The 10,455-nt window shown below is 47.1% G+C and overlaps 1 long non-coding RNA gene across 1 annotated transcript; it reads left to right on the top strand.

Moving 5' to 3' along the window:
* Window positions 1–4,238: 4,238 nt before the first annotated feature.
* On the top strand, window positions 4,239–10,164 carry LOC128332043 (uncharacterized). Its single transcript, XR_008310532.1, has 7 exons — window positions 4,239–4,348; window positions 5,079–5,183; window positions 5,371–5,413; window positions 5,573–5,770; window positions 6,183–6,265; window positions 6,710–6,866; window positions 7,433–10,164. It is a non-coding gene; the product is annotated as an uncharacterized LOC128332043 (long non-coding RNA).
* Window positions 10,165–10,455: the final 291 nt, after the last annotated feature.

The following is a 10,455-nucleotide window of genomic DNA, read 5'->3' as shown; positions in this document are numbered from 1 at the left end:
GTCTAGCGGGGGAGGGAGGGACAGTCAGCTTTTAGTAAAAGGAGGGATAGTTAGTCAGGGGGGAAGAGTTAGACAGGGAGGGAAATGGGGGAGAAGATGAGGAAAGACTTCTTTGCAAAGTAAGTAGGATTCCATAACAGCTTTGCCTTGCTCCCTCTCTTCCTGGCCAGGTCTGACTAGAGTCCCCCGCCCACCTGCCTGCCCGATCAGGAAGGGCACCAGCTGTGAACACGCCTATTGTGACGTGCTTGGCGGATGTCCCAATTGTAGAGGGGAATTTGAATCAACCTCCCTCATTTAGCAGAGTAATCCAGTTGGATGAGCTCAGAGTAGAGGCCTGGAGAAAGTGTTTTTAAGTGTTTTTTAAAGTGTTTTTTAAAAACAAACTGTTCTGAAACAGATTGTTCTAAAGAAGTTACAAACTTAGATTAAAAGCCTGCAACTTGTACTTCCTTCATGGGGAGGGAAGGAAGGAAGGAAGGAAGGAAGGAAGGAAGGAAGGAGCGGAGCAGACAAAGAAGAAGGGAGTGCCCCAAGCTGTGCTTTGGAACATGTTCATGACCATCTAACTAGCCTGAGACAAGTTTCCCCCGTAGCAGAGGCCTGTACAGAGCAAGCCAGGCTGCACATGGGACATCCCAAACTGTTTGGTGTTGCTTGTCATGCACTGAAATCACGCTTGATTGTGGAAGAGGGGAGTGAACTTCAATGTTCTAATCAAAGAGCTGCATCTGAGCTGGCACAATACAAGCCTGAGTTGCTATTCTCTAATAATGAGCCAGCCCTATTGGTATCCTAGGTATATTTGGGGGTACTTAAGTTTTGCCCATATATGGCAAAGCTTTTCTTGAAGATAGGCAGGGGTCAGCTTTTCCTTACGAGAACCTTTCCTAAAGTAGCAGTTGATTTCGTTTCTCATTCCACGCTCTGGCTGCTTGTTTCGAAGCCATAGATGCTCCTTTCTAGTTTGCACAAAGCCCCTTCTTTCTAGGTACCTCATAGCCTGGTGGCTGTTGCATGTAGATGTCTTCCTCGATTTCCCCATGAGGGAAGGCAGTCTTTACATCCATGTGTTCAACTTGCATCTTTCTGGCCGCTGCCACGCTGAGCAGTGTCCTAATTGAAGTGTCTGTCACAAGTGGTGCAAAGGTCTCATTGTAGTCCTCAGCATAGTTCTGGGAGTATCCCTTGGCTACTTGCCTCGCCTTGTAGCGCTCTGCCTCCCCTTCTGCATCCTGCTTGTCTTTCAAGACCCACTTGCATCCCGCAGTCTTTCTTCCTGCGGGGATTGACACAAGTCTTCAAGTCTCATTTTTGTGCAGGGTGTCAATTTCTTCGAATGCTGCATTTCCTCACCTTTTGTCAGCTGGCATCTTTTCTTTCTCTGGCCATGTGGTGTAGCTCTCCTCCTTTGGTCCCGAGTGAGAACCTTTTGGGTGGAGCCCCTTTGTTGGGGCTCTGGCAGTGCCTCAGTTCGGGCTCCGGCTGTGCAGCCCCTTCTGAATCTGTATCCCCTTCTGAACCTCCTTCTGCTTGTGGCACAGATTCTTTGGATTCACGGTCTGGCTCTTGCATCATGAGACTCCACCCACGTGGTTCCTCTTTCACCTGGATCTCTGGCACAAGTTCTGGTACATCACCTCTAGTTGGCCCTTGTCTCTCATCAAATGACACCACCTTGTAGATCCTGACCTCTCCACTTGTAGGATCAAGGATTCTCTATCCCTTTGGGCCAGGCGCATATCCAGCCAACACTCCCAGTTCGCATTTGTGATTGAGTTTGGTTCTCTTGGCCTTTGGGACCTATGCAGAAGCCTTTGATCCCAACATTTTGACATGGTTTAGAGAGGGTTTGTGCCCAAGCCCAATGGTGTCTTGTCTATTGCTTTAGCTGGCAATCTGCTTTGCAAGGACTTAGGAACACATAGGAAGCTGCCATAGACTGAGTCAGACCATAGGTCCATCTAGCTCAGTATTGTCTGCACAGACTGGCAGCGGCTTCTGCAAGGTTGGGGTCCGCCCTGGTTGCATATGAATGGGAGAATAGCACTGTAAGATCTTCCCCTTAGGGGATGGAGCCGCTCTGGGAAGAGCAGAAGGTTCAAAGTCTCCTCCCTGGCTTCTCCAAGATAGGGCTGAGAGAGATTCCTGCCTGCAACCTTGCAGAAGTCACTACCAGTCTGTGTAGACAATACTGAGCTAGATAGACCTATGGTATGACTCCATATATGGCAGCTTCCTATGTTCCTATGACATCAGAATGGATTAGCTCCAACGGACGCTGTGACTCTGTCTGTGTCTGGCATGCAGAAAAGCTGGGTCTCACCCCTTTATTAAATATGCAATAATGACACCTTGTGGCAGCTTCTCTGCATGACTCCACTTTAAAGTCCTTAATAAGTCAATTTCCCCCAAGCTCATTGATCACATGGATTTGCCTATGTTCTAGTCTTTCAGGCCATATGGTAGAACACTTCTTGAGTTTGCAAGAGGCTGCAAGCCTGGCCTGTTCAGTTACACAGTCCAATCGAAAAAGCACATCTTTACGCATATCGGCTGTCATACTGAAATCATCATCTTTGGTGATGGAGTGTCGGAGGGGGTTGGGGTGGGAGGCACTGCTTTGCAGTGGTGGCTTTGGGGGTGCGAGGCACTGCTTTGCAGATTCCACACGGGGTCCCTTGGAGACCGTTGCTCTTTCCAATCTGAACTTTCATATGGTGTTCCTCAGGGCTCCATATTGTCTCCAAAGTACTTTAACACCTACATGAAACCGCTGTGAGAGATCCTCCAGAGATTTGGTGCAGGGTGTTATCAGTATGCTGAATGAAAACTCTCTCTTACAGACTGTCTTATGAAAAGACACTTGTTCTTATTACACACCTTTTCCTTTTGATCTAATCATAAATCCTTGTTACTGAAGTGTGCTACTCTTCATGTTGGGTCTGTCACACGCCTTTGGAGGCCTAGGACTGCTCAGCCTTTTGGGGGAGTGCCTACTTCTAGTGTGCAGTCCACACCCAGCAGCAGTGTCATCTCCACTTCCTAGTCCAGCAGCAGGGTGTCCCTAGCAGCGCCAATGCAGCCGGCACAACTGTGTTAGTTGCAAGTGAAAAGTGACTCCTGGCTAGGGCACTGGCCTTCACTTCATCTTGTGGCAGCATAGTCCCAAAACCCATCCCAAACATGATGCACGATGTGAAGAGAGGGTGAACCTCTGTCATGCCCCCCCTTCTTTCTAAATGAAAAGGTCCCAGTTGCCTTCACCTCTTCCCTTCCGGGAAGGAGCTGCACCCCTGAGCTCTTTCATGGTCCTTTCCTATACCTTTCCAAGCGCTAACATAAGCTTGGTGCATTGGGTTGAGCAGAACAGCACACAGTGTTCCAAAGGTCTCTGCACCAATGCATTTTGGCAGCTGTCTCTACATAATTCCTCAGCCAGAAAGAAGACGGTGCAATACCTGGAAGCCTATTGGGCTACCTGTATTGCTGCCCTCCTTCTGTTCTGCCATCCTTCCCTGTCCCATTGGCCCCCTCTCCTCCAAATGTCTGCCTAAGGGTCTCTTTCTCACCTTCTCCCTGCTCTCTTCTAGGCTGCGAAGGGTCTGCCAGTGCTGCAGGCAGCTCTTTCAGACCTCCCCCACATGTGACTCCAAGGGGAAGCCCCCCAGACGGAGGTTCTTCAAGAGGAGGAACCGTGTTGAGCCAACTTCGGCTCCTCCTCCAACTCTGGCTTCTCCTCCAACTGCAGAAGAGGGCTTCCAAACATCGTCAGGAGTCACAACTGGTTAGGAGGTGCCCTAGGCTCCTGGGGAATGGTTGGGACTGCGGGTGGCTGTTTTGGGAGGGTGGGACAGCTAGTGCTTAGCAAACTGGCAGATTTGTGGGCCTTAATTTTCAATTTGTGGGCTGAATTTCTTCTTCCCTTCCAGCCTTCAGCACCGCATGGCAAAAAAAGGAAAGAGCTAAGGTAGGGTATCATTGAGTAGAGGGCCTTCCTCCACATAGCCCAGGTCATTTCTGTGAGAGGCATTTGCCCCTCTGGGAGCACCCACCCTCTGCTCTGACCCTTTCTCCAGTTCTGCAATCTCCCTGAGAAGCAGCAGAATAATCCATGGAGGGGGTGGGGTCCCCAGAAAGGGATTGAGAGCAACCCACAAAGTAAGGCTTTCTGGTCCATTTCCAGGAAGCCACAGAGAAGTCCTTCCATCACTAACAGCTCAATGCTTCTGATTTTCAGATCATTCTCTGGTGGACATCCTTTCTTAATTCCATTGCGGTGCAAGTCAATGGCGCAGAGTTGGATACATTGCAGTTCAGCAAGCTGAAGATTGTTGAATTCATTTTGGTGAGTGAGATGCAGCAGAGAATGGAAGAGAATGACCAAGCGCACGCTCAGTCCAAACCTGACTGCCAAGACTGTGTATTTGGGGCATCATCTTGATTGTTTGTTTGTTTGTTGTTCTATTTATTATTTCTCTATGTAAGCAACTTTGGAAACCTTTGTTGAAAGACAGTGTGAAAATGTTGTTGTTGTTGTTGTTGTTGTTGTTGTTGTTGTTGTTGTTGTTGTTGTTGGAGCTATCCCAATGAAGTCCATGTGGGTAGTGATCAACTCTCCTCTGCTCTTTACCTTCTCCCAGGAGATAATGGAGGATGTTACCACACATCCTGACCCTGGCTCCTTCTTCAGGAAAACCTGAAGTTGCATTCCTTTAAAAATTGAACCGGGGTAGAGGCTCCTCCAAGGCATGCTACAAATGGAAAGTTTCTAGCAGTGCCTGTCTTCCACAGCCTGTCTGTATAGCTGTCCCTGTGTACACCTCTGCCCCTGTGCACTGTCCACTCATCGTGCAAATGTTGGAGATCAGGTGTGAATGGGGCTTCTGTCTTCATCCTTATCTGAACTGAATTTGGGGGGATGTTTGTACAGGAATAGATCCCTCTGAAACTTGTTTGGGCAGTCAGTCAATGGGTATCCTGTAATGGGGCCAATTCCTTCCGGGCTTAGCTCTCAGTCGCATGGCCAGGGATGATTGAGGCCAGTGCAATGACTGAGCTGCTCTTTCAACCCACAGGAGCTCCAAAGGTACAGCACTGCAAAGGATCCCCAGCTACAGGCTCTGGCCCAGGAAGCCTGCAGCTGTCTCCTGCAACATGCGGCCAGCCTGCCAGCTTTTCATGTAAGTACCCCTCTGTGAACATGGCTTGGCTCTTCTTCAGAATCCTCTGGGACCCCTCTCAGGTTCCAGCTTCATAAGAAGACCTCCTATTGGTCTCTGGTCACCCTGGGGCTGCCTTTTGATACTCATAGAGATGGAAAAAGAAATCCAGCTATTGAATCAATAAAATGCATCTCTATTTCTACAGCTGACAACAGTGAAGCCAAAAGAAATAAAGAGCAGCATCCAAGGTAACTTGGGCTATGTCCAAGGAAGTGGGGAGGGCGGAACTTTATCCCTGTAGACCCTCCTTAATTGATTCAATATACACAAGTCCCTCCTTACCTCTTATCAAAGTCAGTTTAAATAAGAAAATCAAGTCCTCTTCTCTTCTCTTCTCTTCACCTCAGATGACCTTGTCTTGGAAGAGTTCGATGAGGAGGAGGAGTTTGGTGAATGTATGAGAATCAGAAAGGAGAGAGTGGGAATGATTGAATAGCCATTTGATATAAGCCAGAGACTTAATGTAATGTTTTCTGTTTTGTAGGTTGAGAGATAAGAAGCATAAGAAAAAGAACTTGTGTCCACAGCACAACAATTAAACCAAGGTTGGTGCAGGGAATTGTCCAAGATGTGTTCTCCAGTTGACTGTATCTTGGAAATGTGGTTTTTACAACTTTTACAACCCTTCCAGAGAGTTTCAAAAATCAAAATCTATCACAGAGAGGTAGTAAGAAGCAGCTTTTGAAAGGGAATCTCTTCCCCTGCAGATTCGTTTAGCCCCTTCCTTACTGATCTTCAAATCTCTCTTGAAGACTTTTCTTGTTCGCCAGGATTTTGCCCTGTAGTTGATCTATTCTATTTGCTTTTGGTTGGTTACTTTCATTTTTAATTCAGAATGTCATGTTTAATGTTGTCTTGCTTGCATGTTTTTGTGCACCGCCCGGAGTCTTTGGAGTGGGCAGTATATCAAATGTTTCTAATACATAAGAAAGACAGAAATCTTCCCCTCTCTTTCAGATGTACCCTGATGAGGCCTCTCTTGAGACACGAATTCAAGGAAAAAGCCACATCTCAGCTGCATCAAGTGATGAATACCAAGTGTATGTGAATTAGCCTTTAATATTGCTTGCTGTTGGGGACGTGGGGGGGGGCACATTCTTTTCATTTGGTCGGCCAGTTGGATGATCTCCAAAAAGGAATCCATAGGCTCTGTGGATCTTTTTGGATCTTTCGAGTCTTGGTGGTTTTTGATATCATTGATCATGGTATCCTCCTGGAGCGCCTGAAGCGGGTTGGGAGTGGGAGGCACCGCTTGGCAGTGGCTCTGTTCCTACCTCTCTTGTAGGTTCCAGATGGTGTTGCTTGGAGATTGTTGCTCTTCAAAAGAAAAGCTATTGTTTGGGGTTCCGCAGGACTCCATTCAATCTCCAATGCTCTTTAACATCTACATGAAACTGCGGGGAGAGATCATGGGGGATTTGGTGCAGGGTGTTATCCATATGCTGCTGATAACCAAATCTATTTCTTCATGTCAACTTCATTAGGAAATAGCCTATCTTCCCTAAATGCTTACTTGGAGTCAGTAATGGGCTTGATGAGGAAAAACAAACTGAGGTTGAATACAAGGAAGATGACTGGAAGATAGGAAGTGGCTTAGATCTGTCTGTTCTGGAAGGGGTTACACTCCCCCAGAAAGAGTAGGTATGTAGTCTGGGAGTACTTCTGGACGCAAACCTCTCCCTGGTCTCTCAAGCTAAGGAAGTGAGCAGGATGGCTTTCTATCAGGTGCAGCTGATATGCCAGCAACATCCATATCTGGAAATCAATGACCTTAAAACAGTGGTGCACATGCTGGTAATATCCAGACTTGACTACTGCACTGTATGTTGGGCTGTCTTTGTACGTATTCCAAGAATTGCAGTTGGTACATAATGCAGCAGCCAGCTTGGTCTCTGGTGTTACCCAAAGAGATCATATTGCACCCATTCTAAAATAATGACATTGGCTGCCCATCAGTTTCCAGGATAAAGAGAAGTTGCTGGTTATTACCTATAAAGCCCCGAATGGCTTCGGCCCAATGTATTAACAAGCAAGCCATCTTCTTCATGAACCCCGCCGCCTCTGAAGATCATCTGGGAGGTCTGGTTTTAGTGGCTACTGGCTCAGTTGGTGGCGACCTGAAATTGGGCCTTTTCAAGGGTTGCCCTGGGACTTTGGAATGCGTGTCCTAACTAAATCGTTTTTTCTGACTTTCTTTCTCTTCTCAGAGTTTTCCAGCCAATTAAAAATGAAGACCTTTCTAAGCCAATGCACACACTGGAGCAGCTCTTCACTCCAACCCTGATATCTCAACTGCCTTCAATCAAAAAAAATCTCAGTCATCGACTCTGATTCCAAAAAAGGTGTTTTCTACCTAAGCCTGAACAGGGACTTCCAGTCCAAGACATGAATGATTATGAACTCAACAGAGCCTCCAGAGACTGCTCCACTCCCAAAAAAGGGAGACCAGAGAAGCCACACCAACACCACCCTTCAATCCTGAACATGACATAGATCATGATCTGCTTCACTTGGAAGATGATACCATCAACCCTAGCTGCTCTCCTCAACACTGACCTCCTCCGGACTGAAGAGCCTCTCCTATACGATACTGACGATACAGAAGAGAGTCTACATGATACCAATACTCTCCGGGTGTCAGAGAATCTCCTTGCCGTCGGTACTCTCCAAAACACTAATCGGATTTGGTATATTGTGACTGAGAAAGTTGACATTGAGATGACTCTACATCTGATCATGCCTGATCATTACGCTTACTTCTTCGACAACAGATATGGCATTGATCATAGGAAAAACTCTCTCCAGCCTTGCTCTTGGGCTTCACATCAACACCAATCTCTGGGGAGATTGGACCATCCAGACTCTTGGTCCCGATCACACTCTCCTCAACACTGCAGTACTTGGTCTCAGTCAAGAGAGAAGAGAACTCAACCATGTAAGCAGCCGGATGTTGACTCTCTACCACCGGATTCCTTGACTGAAGAATCTGCCTCAGAGGAAGATGCAGAAACATCCCTGAACATTGCATCAGGTTCCACACCTTCAGATCTAATGGAAGATCCAAAGCCTCTGTCTCCATCAGAGTACCTGAAGCTCTTCACTGACCAAGTGGTCCATATGGCTAACTCTTTAGGTATCCAGATGAACAAACCTCCTAAATCTTCTCCTGATCCCATTTTGAGGCCAATTGACGCGGACACTTGGCACTCTAACTTCCTACCACTGAACTCTGCTTGAATGGACATTGTCAAAGCTTGCTGGGGGAAACCTGCATCGTTGCCACCTACTTCTAGGAAGCTGGAAGGTTTTTACAAGGTTCAAGCTAGGGACAGTCAGTTCCTTCTGCACCATCCTACTCCTAACTCCATGACAGTTGAAACTGCTCAGTTCCAATCCAAGAACAGAATCCTTTTGGCGCTGACAGTATGATTCAGTCAATATCTGTTGTGGTAGCTCTGCACCAGCACACATGGATGTGTTCAACTAGCTTGGCACCTGAAACAAGAACAAGAATAGTGTCGTGGGCATGCTGGAAGAGTCCGAGGAGGAGTTGGAAGTGGAGACAGAGCTGAGAGCAGAGGAGGGTGGGCAAGGACCAGAAGTTGCAAAGGAGAGTGGGTGCGACGCACAAGGAGTCAAAGATGAGTTAGAGCTGGGTGAGGCAGCTCTTGTGGAGGAGGCATGTCCAGTCTCAGCTGTAGAGAGGCGCCGGACCACGAGACAGCAAGAGTTAAGGAGCCGCGTGCGTAGAAGAACAGGCAAAGCTGCTGACTCAGCAACTCTTAATTCACAGCACTGGGGGTCAGCCTACATAAGATGCTACCCTGCTGATAGCAACAAGAGTTTCCTGCGAGCTAATCGGCTGTGTTTGTGTATTATTTGGACTGTGTTTGGAGCCTGCACTGTGTTGACCTTGCCTGTGGATTTGGCTTTGGACTCTGTTGCATTGATTCGGACTGGACCTGGTTTGGAGAATTGATTCCTGTTAGATTTCGCTCTTCTGCTTCTGCCTCTGTTGTGCTTTGTCTGGCTAGCCTGACAGATTTGCGAGAAAGAGAGAACTTGCCTCTTGATGGCCACACCCTTGTTGGAAAGGATACAAAACGAAAAGGATACACAAACTGAGAAAGACAGGGAAATCTATGAACTCTCAGCAAGCTGCCTACAATTTTTCAAGGGGTAACAAATATTCCTGCTCTTCTTCTGCAACATCATTTTGTCCTTCCAACTACTCTCCCTCGGCTGATCATTCCCTTCATCCTTCTCAGATCTCCCAATTTCAAAAAAGACAGGACTCACTGGGAAAAGCCCAACATCCCAAATCTAAACCATCAGTATATCACAAATCTAAACCATCGATGTACAGCTCATGACTCAAGGATCTGCAACTATTATTCCTTACAGTAATGATGTGGACTTGGGGTTTTTTGTTCAGGACTACACAACCGATATTTTCCCAGTATTTCAGAAGGCAGGATTACTACTAAAGCACAAGTTTGGCAAGACTGGTGGATAGTATACAACTGCTTGTCTGTAGTCTTTTGCTCCTCTTGGGGAACCCCTCCTTTCAAAGTGTCTGCAATACAAATTGACCACAAAATGTTACAGGGAGAATGTTTTGTGCCCTCCTCCTCCTCACACAACATTGATGTGCACAGATACCTCAGAAGCCCTGTTCAGACATTATGTTGTACTAGTTCAAGATCTCTGTACACTTGTATGTGGCTTTCTGTGAATGACTGTATGGGGTTCATTTTTAAAGGGAACCTGGGTACTGGACCCTCAAATGTATGATACAGATAGGAAGTGTACTGCTGTCCCTGTGTCCAATGTAACATGTGTATCACTCTAACTGTACACAGATCTTTACCTGCGTACACTGTACCCTCATTGTACAGATATTGAACATAACATACGAATAAAGCTACTGAGTTCTCAACCTTCTGTTGAACTGTAGCATGCTAAGAAGCAGAATCCATGATGGGGCCATGCGGATAGGAGCAGGCTTGGTTTTGGTTTAGCTGTCACCCCACTGACGTGCCTGAGTGCACCGCCTCACTTCCCCCCATATCAGTGCACCATTTCTGTCCACTCCAATGGGCAAACGTAGAGTGCTGGACTTGGAAAGGCGATTGCTCTGAAGGGGAAATGTCCCTTCTATCCAGATGGTTCGTGTCCCAGCCCTCAGTGACATGGATGCATCTGTTATCAAGCTCAGGGTTAGACCAAG

The sequence above is a fragment of the Hemicordylus capensis genome, chromosome 6, assembly GCF_027244095.1.
Source record: "Hemicordylus capensis ecotype Gifberg chromosome 6, rHemCap1.1.pri, whole genome shotgun sequence".
Classification (NCBI taxonomy): domain Eukaryota; kingdom Metazoa; phylum Chordata; class Lepidosauria; order Squamata; family Cordylidae; genus Hemicordylus; species Hemicordylus capensis.
The sequence above is the reverse complement of the archived record's forward strand: the minus strand, read 5'-3'. Positions and strand labels throughout refer to the sequence as shown.